The 22,749-nt window shown below is 37.9% G+C and overlaps 1 protein-coding gene across 1 annotated transcript in view; it reads left to right on the plus strand.

The window, feature by feature from the left end:
* Positions 1-22,749, plus strand: part of shep (alan shepard) — a 775,961-nt gene that overhangs the window by 644,371 nt on the left and 108,841 nt on the right. The gene's annotated exons all lie outside the window — the stretch shown is intronic.

Here is a 22,749-nt window from a genome sequence, read left to right on the forward strand (position 1 = left end):
TTTTGATTCAGAGTAACCGACGCACCTTACCAAACCACACAGGCCATCACTGATCTCGATCTCTGAAGAAACAACAGAGACAGTAATTGGAAGATTCACATCTCCGTGCGAGGAATGTTTCTCCCAGAAAGAAGAAGGTATATAGACATGCATATGTTGTGAACAAAATGATTTCTAGCCAAGAATCAGGAGTTACAGGCTTCAAATCAGTATCTGCAGCAAAGGATACTTTTGTTAAAAATGACACATACACATGTAAAATTTTGGTTGAGGATGTTTTGTATATTTTATCTGACCCCATCGAAGTTGGCAAGAAAGACAGACCTCGTTTTAGATTTTATAAATCCACTTCGGTAGATGGCTGAAATCATAAGTTTTGAAAATAGTCCTCCGTTCAGATCTCTGGGTGTGAACTACATGGGAGGGGGCAATCATCAGGAAGATGGATACAGACATTCTGCGAGTTGGAGCATGGAATCTTAGAAGTTTGAATCGTTGTGGTAGGTTAGAGAATTTGAAAAGGGAGATGGATATACTAACGTTAGATGTAGTTGGTTTAAGTGAAGTACATTGGCAGGAAGAGCAGGATTTTTGAGCAGGCAACTACAGAATTATCAACGCAAAATCAAACAGGGGAAATGCAGGAGTTGGTTTAATAATGAGTAGGTAAATAGGGCAGCGGATAAGGTACTACGACCAGCATAGTGAAAGGATTATTGTTGTCAAGATAGACACTAAGCCAATGCCCACCAAAACAGTGCAGGTCTATATGCCTACTAGTTCAGCAGATGATGAAGAAATTGAAAGAATATATGAGGGTATAGGAGATTTAGTGCAATATATAAGAGGAATGCAGTGGTAGGTAAAGGAAGAAATGGTAATACAGTAGGGGAATTTGGATTGGGACAAAGGAATGCCAAAGGAAGTCAGCTGGTTGAATTTTGCAATGATCATAATGATCACAATATAATAACTGTTAATACTTGGTTCAAACACCACGAACGAACGATACATGGACGAGACTTGGAGACACTGGAAAGGTATTAAATAAACTTCAGTATCATTAGGCAGAAATTCAGAAACCAGGTGCTGAATTGCAAAACTTTCCCAGGAGCAGACGTGGACTCTGACCACAACCTGTTGGTCATGAAATGCCATCTGAAGTTGAAGAAAGGAAGGAATGCAAGGATATGGGATCTAGACAAGTTGAAAAATCATGTTGCACAAGGACTAAATGAAAAGGCTCAAAGAAACACATTAGAGGAAGAATGGACAGTTGTGAACAAAGACGTCAGGAGGGCTGCTGAAGAAACGTTAGGAAGAAAGGAAAGATCGCCTAAGAATCAACAGATAACTCAGGATATACTAGACCAAATTGATGAACAACAAAAATACAAGAATGCAGAAAATGAAGAGGGCAGAGGAGAATACAGGAGATTAAAGAATGAATTGGATAGAAAGTGCAGGACAGCTAAGGAAGAATGGCTGAAAGAGAAGTGCAAGGATGCTGATGGTTGTATGGTCCAAGGAAAGGTAGATGCTGCATACAGGAAATTCAAGGAAATCTAGGTGTATGAATATTAAGAGCTCAGATGGTAAACCACTTCTAGAGAAAGAAGACAAGGCAGAAAGATGTCTGGAACATTTTCAACAGTTGTATCAAGGTAAATACGTACTTGATAAGGTTCTTGAACAAGAAGAGGCTGTTGATGCTGATGAAATGGCAGATGCAGTTTTGAGGTCAGAATTTGACAGAGCTTTGAGGGACCTAAATAGGAACAAGGCACCTGGAATTGACGACATTCCCTCCAAATTACTGATGTCTTAAGAGAAACCAGCATGGTGAGGTTATTCCATTTAGTGTGTAAGATGTATGAGACAGGAGAAGTGCCATCCAATTTTCAGCAGAATCTTGTTATACCTATTTGCAAGAAAGCCGGTGTTGACAAGTGTGAAAACTACTGCACTATTAGTTTAGTATCTTATGCCTACAAAATTTTAACATGTATTATTTACAGAAGAATGGAAAGACAAGCTGAAACTGAGTTGGAAGAAGATAAGTTTGGCTTCAGAAGAAATGTAGGAACACGTGAAGCAATCCTGACTTTACGTCTGATCTTAGAGAATAGAATTAAGGAGGACAAGCCCACCTACATGGCATTCGTAGATCTAGAAAAGCCATTCGATAATGTTGATTGGACCAAGGTATTTGACATTCTGAAAGTGATGGAATCAGATACCAAGCACGAAGAATTATCTACAATCTGTATAAAAATCAGTCTCAAGTGATAAGAATTGAGGGCTTTGACAAAGAAGCAGCAATTCAGAAAGGAGTGAGGCATGGGTTCATATTGTCGCCACTCCTTTTCAGTGTTTATATAGAATAGGCCATAAAGAAAATCAAAGGGGAATTTTGAATCGGAATCACAATCCAAGGAGAGGAAATCAAAACCCTGAGATTTGCCAATGATATTTTTATTTTATCTGAGACAGCAGAAGATCTAGAGAAATTGTTGAATGGTATGGACAGAGCTTGGGTAAGAAGTACAAGATGAAAATAAGTAAGTTCAAAACAAAATAATGGAGTGCAGTTGAATGAAGTGAGGTGATGCAATAAATATCGGATTAGGAAATAATGTCTTAAAGAAAGTAGATGAATATTGTTACTTGGGTAGTAAAATAACCCGTGGTGTTAGAAGTAAGGACATGGCACAAGGAAGGAAGGCTTTCTTAAGAAATTTGCTCACCTCGAACATTGATATAGGAATTAGAAAGGTGTTTTTGAAGACTTTCGTCTGGAGTGTGGCACTGTATCGAAGTGGAAACATGGGTGATAACTAGCTCGGAAAGAAAGAGAATAGAAGCTTTTTAGGTGTGGTGTTACAGAAGAATGCTGAAGGTGAGATGGGTAGATCGAATCACAAATGAAGATACTGAATCGAATTGGTGAGAGGAGAAAGATTTGGCTAACTTTGTCAAAAAGAAGAGATAATAATAATTTTGTGTGGCTATTTCTAGCCGAGTGCAGCCCTTGTAAGGCAGACCCTCCGATGAGGGTGGGCGGCATCTGCCATATGTAGGTAATTGCGTGTTATTGTGGTGGCACAAGGAAGGAAGGCTTTCTTAAGAAATTTGCTCACCTCGAACATTGATATAGGAATTAGAAAGGTGTTTTTGAAGACTTTCGTCTGGAGTGTGGCACTGTATCGAAGTGGAAACATGGGCGATAACTAGCTCGGAAAGAAAGAGAATAGAAGAATGTGTGGTGTGTGAGTTGCAGGGATGTTGGGGATAGCACAAACGCCCAGCCCCCGGGCCATTGGAATTAACTAATTAAGGTTAAAATCCCCAACCCGGCCGGGAATCGAACCCAGGATCCTCTGAACCGAAGGCCAGTACGCTGGCCATTCAGCCTACGAGTCGGACAGAAGAAGAGATAGAATGATAGGACACATCTTGTTCAGTTAGTTTCTGAGGGAAGTGTAGGCAGTAAGAACGGTAGAGGCAGACCAAGCAGATGTAGGATATAGCAGTTACGTAGAGACTAAGAGGTTAACACATGATAGGGTGGCATGGAGAGCTGCATCAAACCAGTCTATGGACGGATGACTCAAACAACAACAACAACAAGAATAACATGAGTGGATTCCATTACATTTGTAACTGTGGACCTTTGAGGCATGAAGCCGTGTTGGAAATCACTTGTGGCATGTTGTATGTGCTGAAATATTCTTGTGCAATATTTGCTCAAAAATGTTTGTAACTACAGAGAGTATTGCAAACAGGCAGACAATTGTAGAGTATAGATCCAATTTTTGTATTTTCCCAGAGACTAGGAAAAGTATTGGTGTAAATGGAAATATTAAATATAATTGATAATCTAATATATTTGCTCAACCTTTAATTATATACAGTGGTATTTGATTCGGACATACAGACCTCTTAGGTTTAATTTTGCGAATAGCCTGTATAACTTCAGCTAAATTAATTTCCTTGTTGTGCAGTGTACTAAGCATAGAGTCCTCCACAAGGGGTGTTACATTAATTTCATAGTTCCCATTGTCCTGGGCATACACTGAAGGAAAATAGTTTGCAGAACTGTCGGCTATGGATTTGTTATTCATAATAACTTTGCCATTTTTGTTTATAGTAAATATGCCAGGAGAGAGTGGTTTATGCTTGACAAAAGAGCAGAATTTAAGCATATTGGAAGTAAATGTGTTCTCTATATCTTGAATATATTTCTGATAAGCCAACTGAATATCGTATTTTACAGGTTTTGTAATTTCTTTGAATTTTGAATAATGATATTCATAGTTTGTCATCTCTTCATTAGTTTTTCATGATAAAATTTACGTTTAATTTTCTTTATAATATTATGAATGAACCAACACTGATATTACCCTGTCATACTTTTCTTTAAGGGTACACAGGAGTTTAATACTTCATAGAATGTACAATTAAAATATTCCAGGGCATCATCCATGTCAGAAAAATTCAAAAGGTTACCCCAGTCAACTCTGCTCAACTTTCTGTAAAGTAACTCAAAATCAGCTTTATGGAAATTATAGACGTATTGCTGTAGATTGGGAGTTAATTTAATCTACCTCTGCCAGCAGCGTACCTGAATGTTTATCTTCTGAGGACCTCTATCGACTGTTATTGCAAAACGGATGAGAGTTAACTCATAGTGTTAAATGTGTTATTGAAATTTTTAAGGCTCATCGTGTTCATAAAGTTATTTAATTTAACTGGCATCTGGGAACCATTGAGCAAATCATTACTAGGTATTGAACCTCTTGGAGAAACACAGTGATAAGCACCAAAATAGAAGTTTGTATTTACAGTGAATATAAATTTGCAGTTGATCCACAAATCTGAATAATTTTATTCTAACATCCATTTTTTTCTGGAGGGCGTTTAACATCTATCATCTTCTACACAGACATAAATAATTTATAGCTTATAAGAATGTCTTGCTGATGAATAAAGATGACGGATATTCAGATGTCACCTTCCACCTACATACATTCCTTAGGTTGACTGCCAGACCATCAACAGTCTTATTTCTGAAGACAAATGCTTCTTTTGAGTGCCTTATTTCAAAGAAATGCTCCCTTTTCATACTACAGACAATAAATGGATTCTTCTTGGCTGATTTGTACTTGTCGGCGTGTGTAATTTTCAATTGTCGCAAAAAAAATACCCTTCAGATGGCAACATTGTGTGATCACTAACGGGGAAGTGCTGCTCAGTGTTACGAAATCGTCCAGTTGATATCAGACAATACCAGAGTAGAACCATGTTCCAATTCTTATTCTGACCACACAATTGTCAGAAATCGCAATGAGAGTCTTTCCTTTTATGTCGTTTTTATCAAAATAACATAAAAGGCAGCTTAAGATTTCCTCCAACGCACGGGCAGCAATACCCTCATTCCACAAGAAACAGTGGTTGCCGCAATCGTGAATATTGAGGTTATATAACCAAACTTTCCTTTGATATGGTTGTTGATTCCCATAGGGAATCTGAAATATTTGTCCCGAATGAGTAAATTTATAATACCAATATAAATGGTCCGTTATTGGACATTATAAATTTTCCAGCTAAAACATTCCTGGTTGCCAGCGTTTTGCCCCCATGTGCTCGGTTGGGCTAATGAGTTGGTACCTACCACACCCACCAAGACGCTGGCTAGTGCATACCATGGAGGCCCCTGCGTAGGCCTTTTGTAGTAAGCTTGTCCACAATTTAATTTAGGAACTGGGAGAGTCTACTGCAAATCAAGTCGCAACATGAAGATCACTGTCTGCCTCTGCACGTTATGACTGGATTCCTGTATTAGCCTGCCCTGCCTCTGCTCTTTGCTAGTGTAATTCGTACTGATGTTCAAGACTTCTTTCAGCTGGGGTTCACCAGTACTCTTGATCTTCACTTTGAGCATGTCACAAATTTTACATGTATTGCTCTTGGTGACTTTACTCCTATACTCTTCTGTGAATATTTGCCTGTTCTTGTCTGCAGGTACTGGCTCATATGACATCTTGCAAAAGATATTCTTATAGTGATCATAACAGGAGGTGATTCTTACGTCAGTGCCCAGTTACAATCTATCACCATTCTTTGAACATCCGTAAGGACTCTCATACTTCGGAATTTTATTGATGTGTTCCCTAACATAGTTCACTCTTTCTTGTGGCTGCAGGGAATGCCTGCCGCATTTGTCTGGTGGTGATGTGCTATTTGCATTTCTTTATTCTCCACACGACCATGATTCTTATGTAGGCCACAAATTGCTAAAAATCTTTCTTACATACTATAACATCACTGCTATTAAATTCTACTTAGGAGGAAACGGTCATATTTTCTCAGGAATTTTCACCAATCCTGTGCAACTGCAACTGCACTACATTTCATAGCACCAAATAAGTATGCATTCTGAACACCAAAGTCATCTAATTTCCAGAATGTCTTGAACGTTAGCCTCGCATTGCTTTCATCTACTTTCTCAAAACACTTAAGAGGGCAAGGGCAATTACAACCTAAATCCCTTTTATCTACAGTTTTTCTTTTGAGAGATACAATCATATTACTAGCCTCTATTATGCCTCTTCTTCTTCATGTTCTGTTTTGAGGTGCACCTCAACCTTTTCTGAGAAGACCTCATCGTCCGTTCGATTGCTCCTTCCTGACAGTCTTCTGTGGCAGCAACAGGCTGTTTGTTGTTTTTCAGGTAATCGGCGAAATAACAAAGATTTATTATTATTATTATTATTATTATTATTATTATTATTATTATTATTATTATTATTATTATTATTATTATTATTATTATTATTATTACATGTACCAATATACATAAAGAAATATGCATATACAAACCATCAAGCCATCAACAGCAGTCATTCAACTGCAACCTAAAAATTCACATATTTCTGGAACATAATGTTATGTATATGCACTTACCATTATGTTTGTGAAACATACAAAGTACAACAGATTTGCGAATTTACATACCTCTGAGTCATGGGAATGTACTCAGGATCCTGGTCGGGAATATCAGAATCAATTTAGAATCACTAAGAGCATCTTTGTCATCTAGTACCTCGTCCAATGTGGCTATAATCTCGGAAGAAGTACACAGATCCTTCGCCAAGGCAGCCATTTAACCTGTCGCTTACTATTGTTTCCGTGGCAGACAGTAAGTGGTCCTTCTCCCCGATATCTGTTGAGTGAATTTAAATGTTTACGTAGTGTATAATATTCTGCGGCTCATAGGTAGTGTCGATGGCCCTATATCTCAAGATGCATGGCGGTGGCGCTTAACATTTTGTTCCCAGAGCAGCTCAATTATTTCATACTTACATTCACATACATACATACATACATACATACATACATACATACATACATACATACGTTATCATTATAGACTGTTAATCCTTTCAGCGTTCAGTCTGCAAGCCTCTCTGAATTTACTAAATGTCGCCACAATCCTCTATTTGCAACTAGTGCTGTGGCCTCATTTAGTTCTATACCTCTTATCTTTAAATCATTAGAAACTGAGTCTAACCATCGTCGTCTTGGTCTCCCTCTACTTTTCTTACCCTCCAGAATAGAGTCCATTATTCTCCTAGGTAACATATCCTCCATTCGCCACACATGACCCCATGATCGAAGCCGGTTTGAGCGTACAGCTTCATCCGTAGAGTTCATTCCTAACTTAGCCTTTATCTCCTAATTCCAAGTACCTCCTGCCATTGTTCCCACCTGTTTGTACCAGCAATCATTCTCGCTACTTTCATGTCTGTTACTTCTAACTTATGAATAAAATATCCTGAGTCCACCCAGCTTTCACTCCCGTAAAGCAAAGTTGATCTGAAAACAGATCAATGTAAAGATAGTTTTGTCTGGGAGCTGACTTCCTTCTTACAGAATACTGTTGATTGCAACTGCGAGCTCACTGCATTAACTTTACTGCACCTTGATTCAACCCTACTTACTATATTACCATCCTGTTGCTTTATGACAGTGGAGTTTTATTTCAAAATCAAATCAAAATCTCTTTATTTGCAAATGAGGTGTCTACCTCGGTGGCAAATGGTACACTAAAATACATTATTGTCAAGCACTAAATATTAAGTTAACAAGAGAAGAAAATTTTTCCTATAATACAATATTATACAATTTACGCTAACAATGTTTTCTATTAAACACACAGCTCATCCTTAATAAATTTATATTGTTTACAAAATTCTAATTATAATATCTCCTGTACTACTTACAAATATAGTCAACTGATATACAGTATGTGGAATTGCTTCAAATGATACTATAAAACTGGTATAACATTAATATTTACATTGCATTTATTTATTTACTATTTTTTTTTTTTTTTTTTTTTACCCGTTCTGGATCCTAAGTAGCATAACGACCTGCTGCGTCTTAACCAGAGCCCCTTTTGCCACCACTTTTCAGAGTTCCTGAAGGGCCTTCACAGCTACCGTAGCGGTCCCAGGGCCCTCGAAGTCCCCACTGTACTTCACCCCTACAGGCAGTCCCCTACTTTGGCTGTCCAAACTCCTTAGACCAGGGGATGGAATTAATTTATTCACACACATTTTTTATTTACAATAACCTGCACCGGTCGAATGCCCTCTAACACTTCATTTATTTTCTCTGTTGCTGTTTATTCTCTTCTTGAATATCTGTACAGATTTTGGAAAAGGATCAAACACTACCCCTGGTAAACTGTTCCACTCCTTCACACCCTTCCCAATGAATGAAAATTTACCCCAATCGCTTCTGCTAAAATTCCTTCTAATTTTATATTTGTGGTCAGTCCTGCCGATATAATTATTTTCCAACTGAAGCCTCTCACGGATATCTCCCCATGCTGCTTCTCCTGTATAGGCTCTATATAATCCTGTAAGTCTAGTTTTCTCCCTTCTCTTACTTAAAGTTTCCCACCCAAGTTCCTTTAACATTTCTGATACACTACTCTTTCTCCTGAAATCCCCTGTTACAAATCTTGCTGCTTTCCTCTGCACGCTATCTATTTCTTTTATTAGGTATTCTTGGTGAGGATCCCAAACACTGTTTGCATATTCCAATAATGGACGAACCATACTCAAGTAACTTTTTTCTTTTAATTCTTTGTTGCATCCTTTAAGTAGCCTCATTATGACATGTAATGATCTGTATGCTTTCCCAACAATGTCATCAATATGACCCTTCCAGTGCAAATTACTTTCAAATCTCACACCTAAGTATTTGCACTTGCCATCTTTTGGGATAACTACCTCATCCAAAGTATATTCTAATTCAGTTTTAAAGCTCCTGTTTGTAAAAGTTGTAACAGTTGATTTGCCTCCATTAACCTTCATATTATTTTCTTCAACCCATTGTTGGATACTTTCAAGGTCCCTTTGTAATTCTGAACAATCCTCAATGTTGTTTATTTCTCTATAAACAATTATGTCATCTGCATACAATCTTATTTTTGATGTTATATTGTTCCCTAAATCATTTGCGTATATTAAGAAAAGTAACGGACCGATTATACTACCCTGTGCAATTCCCTTCCAAACTTTCTCTTCCTGCGATACATTATTTCCTACTTTGACTTTCTGAACCCTTGAATTTAGAAATGCTTTTATCCAACGTGTAACCCTTACGTCCAATCCTATTCCCTCCAATTTCTTTAATAATATTCCATGTTCCACTCTATCAAAGGCTTTGGAAAGATCTATGGCTATGCAATCTAACTGACCTCCTGAATCCAACTGATCTGATATGTCCTGCTGAAATCCCACCAGTTGTGCCTCACAAGAAAATTTCTTTCTAAATCCATACTGGCTCCTCATGAACCAATTTTTATCATCACATATCCCTCTGATGTACTTCGATATTAAACTCTCCAGAATTTTACAAACTATACTGGTCAGGCTGATTGGTCTGTAGTTCTCTGGTTTCCTTTTATCACCCTTTCCTTTATAAATTGGTATTATTATAGATTCCTTCCATTCCTTTGGTATTACACTATTATTTATGACATAGTCAAAGAGAAATTTTAAATAAGGCACTATGTACCACCCCATTGTCTTTAATACCTCCCCAGTAATTTGATCACTTCCTGCAGCTTTTCCTTGCTGAAGCAGTTGGATTTCTCTGAAAATATCTTCGTTTGTGAATGAGAAGCTTCTTGTTTCCCTCTGTCTCTCTCCCTCTCTATCTTCTCTTTCGGTTTCCAACTCTTGACAATCATCGACTGAATCTCTAAATTCCCTACTAAATAGGTTTGCTTTCTCAGTATCTGTTAAATAGTGTTCACCCCCTTCTCCCACCATTGTAGGAATTTGGACTCCTTTTCCTTTTTGATTCCTGATATATGAATACAGCTTTTTCCATTTCCCTTTGTGGTCATTACCCTCTTGAAGTATGCCATTCATATAATTCTCTTTTGCTTCCTTTTTCACTCTATTCAGTTCCCTCATTAGCTGTTTTCTAGTTTCTCTACTCTCCCTACCCTCTTTGATTTTCCTGTTTACTATTCTACATTTTCTTTTTAATTTTCTTATTTCCCTTGTATAATAAACAGGGTCTGAGGTCATTTTACCCTTCTTAACAGGTACAAATCTCTTCTCTCCTTCCCAAATAATTCCTTTCCACTTCCTTAAGGTAATTTCACCAACATCGTTTTCCTCCTCCCCATGAACCCCATTGTTTGCGACACCACCATGAAGATTTCCTTTTACGTTGAGAAGATTTTCAAAATATTCCCTCCACCTGTGAAGTGATTCCCTGGGATCTATTATGAGTTCACCTGAGTTACCCAAAACACTATTCATTTCCTTTTTCCCCTCCCTTCCTAAGATTCTTTATTACTGTCCAGAAAGGCTTCCCTGTTGCTTGACCTAGCCTTTCCAGGTTATTACCAAAATCTTCCCATGACTTCTTTTTGGATCCAACAGCTATTTGTTTCACTCTATTTCTTTCATCTATGTACAGTTAATTCCCTGTCTGCATCAGCCCTTGTTTGGAGCCGTTTCTGATGAACCTTCACTACATCATTCTGCCAAGATGTTCGCTTTTTCCCAACTTTACACACAGTTGTTCCTAGGCATTCCCGTGCTGTTGCTACTACAGCATCCCTCTATGCCACCCATTCTCTTTCTATATCCTGAACCTGCTTACGGTCTGCTGTTTGGAACTTCTCACTAATTATATCCATGTACTTCTAATTTCCTCGTCCTGAAGATTTTCTACCCTTATTAGTTTTGAGACAGATTTCACTTTCTCTATCCTAGGCCTAGAGATACATAGTTCACTACAGATCAGATAGTGGTCTGTTTCATCAAAAAATCCCCCAAAAAACCATACATTCCTAACAGATTTCTTGAATTCGAAGTCTTAAGATATAGTCTATTATGGATCTGGTACCCCTACCCTCCCATGTAAAACGGTGAATAGCCTTATGCTTGAAGAATGTATTTGTAACTGCTAAACCCATACTATTCTCCGGACCACCTTTTGAGCAGACTAAAGCGGAGGTGACGTCATTGTCTCCGCACACTGGCCGTGGTTCCAAATGAGCCGACGCGCGATTACAAGTTGTACTCCACCACTATAATACAGCACAGCTCACAGATTGAATCTCGAATGAATTTAAAATCAAATCAAAAATCAAAATCTCTTTATTTGCAAATGAGGTGTCTACCTCGGTGGCAAATGGTACACTAAAATACATTATTGTCAAGCACTAAATATTAAATTAACAAGAGAAGAAAATTTTCCTCTAATACAATATTATACAATTTACGCTAACAATATTTTCTATTAAACACACAGCTCATCCTTAATAAATTTATATTGTTTACAAAATTCTACTTATAATATCTCCTGTACTACTTACAAATATAGTCAACTGATATACAGTATGTGGAATTACTTCAAATGATACTATATAACTGGTATAAGATTAATATTTACATTGCATTTATTTATTTCCTTTTTTTTTTTTTTTTTTACCCGTTCTGGATCCTAAGTAGCATGACCTGCTGCGTCTTAACCAGAGCCCCTTTTGCCACCACTTTTCAGAGTTCCTGAAGGGCCTTCACAGCTACTGTAGCGGTCCCAGGGCCCTCGAAGTCCCCACTGTACTTCACCCCTACAGGCAGTCCCCTACTTTGGCTGTCCAAACTCCTTAGACCAGGGGATGGAATTAATTTATTCACACACATTTTTTATTTACAATAACCTGCACCGGTCGAATGCCCTCTAACACTTCATTTATTTTCTCTGTTGCTGTTTATTCTCTTCTTGAATATCTGTACAGATTTTGGAAAAGGATCAAACACTACCCCTGGTAAACTGTTCCACTACTTCACACCCTTCCCAATGAATGAAAATTTACCCCAATCGCTTCTGCTAAAATTCCTTCTAATTTTATATTTGTGGTCAGTCCTGCCGATATCATTATTTTCCAACTGAAGCCTCTCACGGATATCTCCCCATGCTTCTTCTCCTGTATAGGCTCTATATAATCCTATAAGTCTAGTTTTCTCCCTTCTCTTACTTAAAGTTTTCCACCCAAGTTCCATTAACATTTCTGATACACTACTCTTTCTCCTGAAATCCCCTGTTACAAATCTTGCTGCTTTCCTCTGCACACTATCTATTTCTTTTATTAGGTATTCTTGGTGAGGATCCCAAACACTGTTTGCATATTCCAATAATGGACGAACCATACTCGAGTAACTTTTTTCTTTTAATTCTTTGTTGCATCCTTTAAGTAGCCTCATTATGACATGTAACGATCTGTATGCTTTCCCAACAATGTCATCAATATGACCCTTCCAGTGCAAATTACTTTCAAATCTCACACCTAAGTATTTGCACTTGCCATCTTTTGGGATAACTACCTCATCCAAAGTATATTCTAATTCAGTTTTAAAGCTCCTGTTTGTAAAAGTTGTAACAGTTGATTTGCCTCCATTAACCTTCATATTATTTTCTTCAACCCATTGTTGGATACTTTCAAGGTCCCTTTGTAATTCTGAACAATCCTCAATGTTGTTTATTTCCCTATAAACAATTATGTCATCTGCATACAATCTTATTTTTGATGTTATATTGTTCCCTAAATCATTTGCGTATATTAAGAAAAGTAATGGACCGATTATACTACCCTGTGCAATTCCCTTCCAAACTTTCTCTTCCTGCGATACATTATTTCCTACTTTGACTTTCTGAACCCTTGAATTTAGAAATGTTTTTATCCAACGTGTAACCCTTATGTCCAATCCTATTCCCTCCAATTTCTTTAATAATATTCCATGTTCCACTCTATCAAAGGCTTTGGAAAGATCTATGGCTATGCAATCTAACTGACCTCCTGAATCCAACTGATCTGATATGTCCTGCTGAAATCCCACCAGTTGTGCCTCACAAGAAAATTTCTTTCTAAATCCATACTGGCTCCTCATGAACCAATTTTTATCATCACATATCCCTCTGATGTACTTCGATATTAAACTCTCCAGTATTTTACAAACTATACTGGTCAGGCTGATTGGTCTGTAGTTCTCTGGTTTCCTTTTATCACCCTTTCCTTTATAAATTGGTATTATTATAGATTCCTTCCATTCATTTGGTATTACACTATTATTTATGACATAGTCAAAGAGAAATTTTAAATAAGGCACTATGTACCACCCCATTGTCTTTAATACCTCCCCAGTAATTTGATCACTTCCTGCTGCTTTTCCTTGCTGAAGCAGTTGGATTTCTCTGAAAATATCTTCGTTTGTGAATGAGAAGCTTCTTGTTTCCCTCTGTCTCTCTCCCTCTCTATCTTCTCTTTCGGTTTCCAACTCTTGACAATCATCTACTGAATCTCTAAATTCCCTACTAAATAGGTTTGCTTTCTCAGTATCTGTTAAATAGTGTTCACCCCCTTCTCCCACCATTGTAGGAATTTGGATTCCTTTTCCTTTTTGATTCCTGATATATGAATACAGCTTTTTCCATTTCCCTTTGTGGTCATTACCCTCTTGAAGTATGCCATTCATATAATTCTCTTTTGCTTCCTTTTTCACTCTATTCAGTTCCCTCATTAGCTGTTTTCTAGTTTCTCTACTCTCCCTACCCTCTTTGATTTTCCTGTTTACTATTCTACATTTTCTTTTTAATTTTCTTATTTCCCTTGTATAATAAACAGGGTCTGAGGTCATTTTACCCTTCTTAACAGGTACAAATCTCTTCTTTCCTTCCCAAATGATTCCTTTAAATTTAGCCCAAAGTGTATCCACGTTACTCCCTTCACTTATCCAACAACTGAATTGTGATTTAAGGCAAGTCCCAAATTCATCAACTTTAGTTTTTCTGTACAATTTCTTGTCTTGTGTAACCCTCTTATTAAGCCTTTTTGGTACGAGTCCTACATCCATTATTACAGCCTTATGGTCTCCTATTCCTTCAATTACCTCAGTTTTATCAACAATTTCCCATGGTTTAACCAAGAATACATCTAGTAAGTTATTGAGACGAGTCGGTTCTTGTACTACTTGTGTAAATCCTCCCTCCCAAATTAACTTATTTGCCAGTTTCTGTTCATGGGCTTCACTTGCAGCTCCATTCCATTCAACTTCAGGCAAATTTAGATCTCCCCCAATTATTACCATATCATTATTATTGTTTTTACGAGTATAATCTATTATTTTCTCAAAGATTTCCATGTCTCTTTCCTCTCTTCCAGGCCTGTATGTTCCTATAATTCCAACCTCCTTCATATTATCACAAACTAATTTTATCCCTAATATTTCATCCCTTTCATCGGTAAACCATTCATGTGAACAGTAAGTTTCCTTCACCAGAATAAACACCCGCCCTCCCTTTTTATCTCCTCGGTCTCTACGATAGACTGTGTACCCTTCTGGAAATACTTCTCTATTACCCACCCCTTCTTTCAACCACTATTCCACTCCTATCACCACATCAGTCTCATAAGATTCCATCAATGTACCGAATTTTAATTGTTTATTTACTACACTTTGACAGTTTACCAAGAGCAATCTCAGATCCCCTTCCTCCCTAAAACTTGACTGTTGCAATTGGGTAACTTGAAATTCCTTACTATACTGAGTTTCTTTTTCTAGTTGACTGAGCCAGCTTGAAGTACAGCTGGCTCTTTCTACTAGTTTTCCTGGTCAGTATTATAACTCATGGGAGTTGCCTGTTTTACAGTACATATCTTAAGATTAATAAAATCTAGAACAGTATTTGCTATCTTTCGTTTACCTGAATTGTTTAGATGGAGGCCATGTTTTGTATAACAGTATCTCTCAAAACTGCTGCATTCAGTAACCTGAGTATTCCGAAAATGCTTACAAATTTTAACAATATCTGTATTGACCTTGTCCACTTCAATGTTCACACACGAGTCTCTACTCAAATCATGCCTGTGGGGCACGTTCACTACAAAAACGTTAGTGTGGGTCAGCTTCCCTAGTGTATGTTTAAGTTGTGATCTTACATTCTTGGCGTTGTCGTGAGCTACGTCATTTGTCCCACCGATGATAAGCACTGCATCGCTGCTCCCGAAGTTCCTAGTTGCTGCTTCTACGTTTTCCACAACACTGCTGATAGAAGCTCCTGGATATATTTCTCCGGTTGCTGCTATATTCTCGTCGTTAATCACTCCCGCAATTCCCCTTCCTTGGCTATCACCAAACACAGCTACCTTCGCTGATTTAGGCCTAACTGGGTCTTGAATCTGAATTCTAGGCCTAAATTTTAAACTCGGCACGCCAACGGCAGCGGATCGCGATGATTTGTTTTCACGCGCGCGATCACTTTCTTCCAGAATTAAATTATTTAGGGCAGAAAACCTATTTCTGATGTTTATTTCCGGAAATTCAGTTGTAGATTTCTTCTTAGCTGGGTATCCACGAACTACTTGACACCACGTGCTCGAGTTTGTTACTTGTACCGGTATATCACTCGAAGAATGGTCAGTCCCAAATTAACGTATGCGTGTTAGAATCCCATACAGTTTTTTAACGGCTTACATCTTTAAACAATTAATTTACTGAATTGCATTTTAAATGTGAAAACTTACTGTTTTCCAGTCAATGACCGGATCAGGGATGGAATAAATAAAGCCCCATCTTGCGGCGAGGATAGGAATTGAGCCGGCTGCCGAAGCCTGTCTCACTCCTCTGGGGCAATGATTAATGACTGGCAGATGAGATTAAATAATGGAGAGTGATGCTGGAATGAAAGATGACAGGGAAAACTGGAGTACCCGGAGAAAAACCTGTCCCGCCTCCGCTTTGTCTCACATGGAGTGACCGGGATTTGAACCACGGAACCCAGCGGTGAGAGGCCGACGCGCTGCCACCTGAGCCATGGAGGCTTTCACAACTTTAACGTACTAACTACAATTTCACGCTTAAATATTGCGAACGAATTCTTGACGTAAACAGTAAGCATTACATTCATTAAATTATTACTATTATATATGTGAGTGAGCGAGTGTGTGTGTATATATATTATTTTATTAATTATTATTCACTATTATTATCTAAATATATGGCCTGATTCCTAATTGAAATGAGAAGTGAAGATTATGTACTACAATTATTATTATTATTATTATTATTATTATTATTATTATTATTATTATTATTATTATTATTATTATTATTATTGGTATTATTATTATTTGCTTTACGTTCCACTAAATACTCTTTCGCGGTTTTCGGAGACACCGAGGTGCCGGAATTTAGTCCCGCATGAGTTCTTTCACGTGCCAGTAAATCTACCGACACGAGGCTGTCGTATTTGAGTACGTTCAAATACCACCGGACTGAGCCAGGATTGAACCTGCCAAGTTGGGGTCAGAAGGCCAGCGCCTTAACTGTCTGAGCCACTCAGCCCGGCATTATTATTATTATTATTATTATTATTATTATTATTATTATTATTATTGTTGTTATTATCATTATCATAGTCATGCAGGAGGTTTCAGCGTCAGCTTACCTTGTGCGGCAGTAATTAATCTGTGTAACTATCGAGTGGCTGCACACCCAAGTCGGAATCAGAGCCGGGGTCAGCACACGAGGTAAACTAATCCCGCCGTTAATACTATTCGCTCGGAAATGGTTATAAACAGACAGAATCATATTTCTCTCGCCGGACGTAAAAATCTTGCGTTTCTTCTTCAACTGATGAATTTTTGTTCGGATTCATTGCACAATAATATCCAATAACGAGTAAGAAGAAACATACAACAGACTACAAGAATTATGAATTAGCACACAATACGCACATACACTGTTTTTGTAAAAGCGAAGCACATTGATAAAATTCTCTCACTGCTGTTTTAAACAGACTATGTTTGGAACTGCACCCACGTGTTCAGGAGATCCAGTGAGTGAGTAAGTATGGCAGCTCCGCATTGACTGCACCATTGCCAAAACTCGCTCTGGGTTGCGTACCCCCCTTGCCCCCTCACCTACCGTGTGACAACACCGTAGGCGCTGCCCCTGTCGCCCGCGCCATCCTCTGGTCTATGCACTCACTTCCGCTTTAGTCTGCTCAAAAGGTGGTCCGGAGAATAGCACAGAAGTCCAGCAGACGCTTCCCATTCCTATTAACTTCCGTATCTTCCCCACATTTACCAATCACCCTTTCGTATCCTTAAGTTCTATTTGAAACTCTCTCATTGAAATCGCCCATTAGCGCTATCCTATCTTTGCTGTTAACACAGACTACTATGTCACTCAATGATTCATAAAACTTGTCAATTTCATCCTCATCTGCACCCTTACATGGCGAATACACCGAGACAATTCTCGTCCAAATTCCTCCAACTGCCAAATCTACCCACATCATTCACTTGTTCACGTGCCTATCAGAAATGTGTTGCGTGGAATGGTATTCCTGATGGACAGCCCTACCCCATACTCTGCCGTTCCCTTTTTAACACCCGTCAAGTACACTTCATGCTACTCCAGGTCGATTAAATCAAACAAGTTTTTTTATAAACTGACCTGGGTTATTTTATGGTCAATGTTCAGAAATCTGTGGAGCCAACTATAGATTCATACCTATCGTAATCGAAAGAATTGATATTAACTCATTCATTAAATGAATTAATAACATAATAAACTCATATAATCTCCTATCTCTCCCTTGTTATCTCCCCTTACCCAAATATCACTTACTCATACATCCAGATGCATCCTCTTTGCTGACTCAGCCAGTTCTACTTTCTTTCTTCCATAAGCCCGTTTAATTCAGTTATTTCAGGAATGTTAAAATCTCCTAATATTATGAGTGGCTTGTTAATAAGTCGAGTGGCTGTTGCAATAGTTGCGTATTGCTCTTCATATTTAATTATGAAGCATGTTTCTTAAGTAAATACCGTTTTTAAATATGGCCACTGCAGCACTTTGGTCATCGTTCAGAGCATGCACACTCAGTACGTACATCTGTAGGCTAGACACAAACGCCATTATGGAAGCATTCACCCATATTTAGGTTTGTGTATATTGAAAATGCTTCTGACAATTAATGGTCCCGCCGAGTGTGAGGTACACGCTGTAATTCATTTTCTACACGGAAAGGGTGTGAGAGCTGTTGAAATTCATCAGCAGATTAGTGAAGTGTATGGAGAACACACTACGAGCAAAGGAATGCTAAGAAAATGGGTTAGAGCCTGTAAAGAAGTTTGTAATAATGTCCGCGAAGAGAAGCATTGTGGGCGACCATCTGTCATTACTGAAGACTTGGTGCAAAACATTAATGCAAAGGTTCAAGAAACCAGACGCTTTATGATTTTGTCATTAAGTTATGAGTTGCCTTAAATTTCAAGGAGTTTTCTTTATGAAATTGTGTGAGGACGCTTAAATTATCAGACGTTATGTTCATGCAATCCAAAATAAACACATGGCATGTTCACAAGGGGGATTCTTTCGCTTCATGACAATGCGCGACCTCACACGGCTTTTCAAACAGGAGACCTTATCACTTCATTTGGTTGGGGACAATTTGATCATCCTCCGCATAGTCTTGACGTAGTGTCTAGTGACTACCACTTGTTCCTGCACTTGAAAAAGCATTTAGGAAGTCAGCACTTCGATGATGATGATGATGATGATGATGATGATGATGATGATAACCTAAAAGCGACTGCGCGGCAGTGGCTGGGACATCAGGCAGCAGATTTCTACGAGGATGAAATTCAGAAGCTGGTTTCACGATATGACACGAGTCTTAATATGCTTGGAACTTATGTTGACAAGTAGTTTAAGGTACAGGCTTACATGTAAACAATGAATTGTTTAAAAAATTGCATTTTTTTCTAAATCAGAATGGTACTTCCTTAAAAACACGTCTTGTAATTTAGTGCCAGGAGGAAAGTAAACTATGTATACAAACAAAATAAAGACATTATCAATTAAGAGTTTTAGACAAAGAATGTCTAGATCTGTTCCTAAATAGATTTGAACAATTTCATGTTTACTGTTAACTGCAAGAATTACTCCTCCACCAAGATCCTTACCAGCCATGACAGTATTCCGGTCCCTTTGACATACTACGAACCTCTAGTCAAACAGCTCTGAGCTATTAATGGAATTTGTTAACCAGCTTTCTGATAGACCAACAATATTGTGATTTTCGCTCATCAGGTTTGGATAAAATTCTGTGGTCTATGATCTTAGTCCCCTACAATTTTGATAATAAATATTTAATTATTTCTGTGGGAGAGCCATTCAGCTGAGTGATTTTAACTTTTCTACACACACATAATTTCTGGACAGCTGGACAAAGGACTATAATAAGAATGAAAGGGCCTTGAGTGGATAGGAATTTCCGTCTTCTCGGAAACTACCACGGAGCTCTGGTACACTCGCTATGTTATAAACATAAACCTTAAGCAGAAACCTGAATGCAGCTACTTTGACATGTATGAATTATTTTAGCTTACTAAGATCCTCTATATCATTAAAAATGAAAATCTCAGAGCCCTCAGTCTTCCTTAATCTTATTATTTCGTTACGTACCTGTTACGGGGGTACCCGTGGAGCAGAAAGAGTTTAAAGAAGGTGTCGGGGTGAATGGGTCTATCTACAATATCAAAATTAATTTAAAACTTGAACTGAAGGTTATATTTCTTTTAGAACTTCAAACTTAACAATTTTTCATTACAAATGAAAATTGCTTAATACAGGGGTATCTAGTACCCAACCTACAGGGCCTTTGCGAAAAAAGATTAGGTTAAATAAAATAGCCCGAACACAAACTGAATGGAGGTGAACACTGCGCTCTAGATAATGAAATATTAAAACCTATAGGGCTCTCGGCCGATGAAACGGGCTATTCCCAAACTACTGAGGTGGCTCGCATGGAAATATCTTTAACCTATTACAGAAAGGTTGAAAAACGTAGTCGCCTCAAAGCAAGATGAAGGGGAGCTCGAGAGGGTATCTCACTCACTATCCCCGATTTACAGTTAAAGATTTTATGAAGTTTTTACATTAGCTGAAAGAAAAGTTACATTTTAGAAAAGTATTGTTACATAATTAAAGATTCGGACCTTCCCTTCGAATAAAGCTGCGGAGGTAGCAAGAAAGAGAGATTTTACGTGGCCATTACCTTATAGATGTTCTGCTGACTGAAGAAAGAGGCGGCCCCGTCTCCTGCCTTAACACACACACAGAAAGACGATGATCAATTGACAAGGAAATGTGAAAAGCTGCAGTTTATATACCCTCAGGGAAGGTTCGAGAGCATTCAAGACTAATCAGGACACAACCTCTTAATTTTTATCGGCAGATTCAAGGTGAACAAGAAATGCAGGATTGGTTGAAAATTAATTCCCAAAATTCATGATTGGCTAGATTCAAAACTGGTGGAAAGAAAAGGAAGTATTGCCAACTCAAAAATAAATGAACATAGATTCAGTTATGGAAAACCTAGGAATACAAAACTTCTTTAAGTTATAAGTACTTCCACCTTGCACCAGAGTGCATGATCATAGTTTTTGGTAGTGTCATCTGTAGAAATATGTCCAAACTTCTTGATGTATAGCAAAACAAAACAAGGAAAAATTCAATCAGTTTAGGAAACTTTACACTAGCAAAATTACTTAATATTTCAGTGGTGACATCTTCAAATTAAAGTTCCAAGTTCGTGTAGCATCAGTTTCACCTTTTGATCAATAGACTAGTTTATTAGGGCAGTTATTTTAAACGAGCGGTGTTGAGGTATACCTCCCGGTACAGTACCCATAAGAATTTGTAGTCGTTGTCCCGTTTGAAGTTACACGAAACAGCCAGTAGTTTTCTTCTCGCTGGTGACAAATTTTCATTGATGTAGATGATATTGTCTTCAGGTACGCCAAGATGACACGTACATCAGTTGCGCTTCTCTCTCCAATGCTGCAAGAGTTCTTCTTTGGCAGTTCTATGGACGAAACTCACAATTATTCCTCCATTAGCCTGGCCCTCATGTTTAGGAAGGCAATGACTAATGTCCACTATTTCATTCTGGAGCTTTCTCTACCCCAAAGACATCCTCACTTTTTGGTTCAGGAACCCTGAATATTTGCACTGAACTGTGAACAACTTGAGACGGGACTTCAAATCAAAGTTTTCCTGTTTTAGCGATTCGACATTTTCACTAAGGTGTTTTATTTGTCCCTCCTGAATAGCCATATGTTTAGCATAACTGTCCAGTTTCTTGTGACACAGGTCCAATGATTTACCCAACTTCCTTTCATGTTCCCTTTGCTTGTTTTTAAAATCTTTGAATTCAGACTGCAGTTCACATAATATCTCCATAATGTTACAAAGTTCAGCCACACTAACTGTTCCACATCGCATGCCTTGCTTCCTATTAGTGCACTCGGTGTGGTTCCACTTTTCAAAAGATATACACTGTACCTAATGTGCTATTGCAAATAGCACACCCTGGCATGTTTTGCTTTTGGTTAGCTCCAATTGCACACAAAACTTAAAATATTTATGGTCGAGTATGTAGCACATGTTATTGAACACACTCAGCCCCTTGAAGGCGTAAATAGAAAACATTTTATTTATTTAATTGCTGGTTTACAACAGGGTAGTAAACCCCAGTTACAGTAAACCTAAAAAATGTTAATATGACATTGATACAAGTCTCACATCTTAATAACTAAATATAAACTTCTTAATAACTAAATAATTCAGTACCTACAATAACTTTTCGACTGCTTTCATGTGATGTTAATTTTTAGTGTTGTGGCAGTGTATCTGCAAAACACTTTATGACTTTGAATATTGACATGTCAAAGTCCAAGTTATTGTCTATGCTGACTGCTTCATTATAGTTGTTACATAACATATAGTGATAGATGGTTGTGGGCGGTTGTCAGAGCTTTCAGTCCTAAATGTGCTGCATTCTCTTGAGTGCAGCGAGGTATGCAAAAATTCAATAGGGACATTAAATGCATATTATCCATTTTATTGTTTAATAATTTATGCAGGCACTTGTCATCGATTATTTTTCTCTGATTTTCAAGGCTTGTCATCCAAACACTGGTTAGTAAATTTTTGTATGGTACCATAAATGGGTACAAGCCATGTATTTGGTGATTTTGGTATCTTACAAAATGTTTTTGCACTCTTTTGATTAATATATTTGTCAAACCTTGGATTCCATACAACACTAGCATATTCCAGTTTCGTTCATACAAAGGCA

This window comes from Anabrus simplex, chromosome 2 (genome assembly GCF_040414725.1).
Source record: "Anabrus simplex isolate iqAnaSimp1 chromosome 2, ASM4041472v1, whole genome shotgun sequence".
In the NCBI taxonomy this organism is placed as follows: domain Eukaryota; kingdom Metazoa; phylum Arthropoda; class Insecta; order Orthoptera; family Tettigoniidae; genus Anabrus; species Anabrus simplex.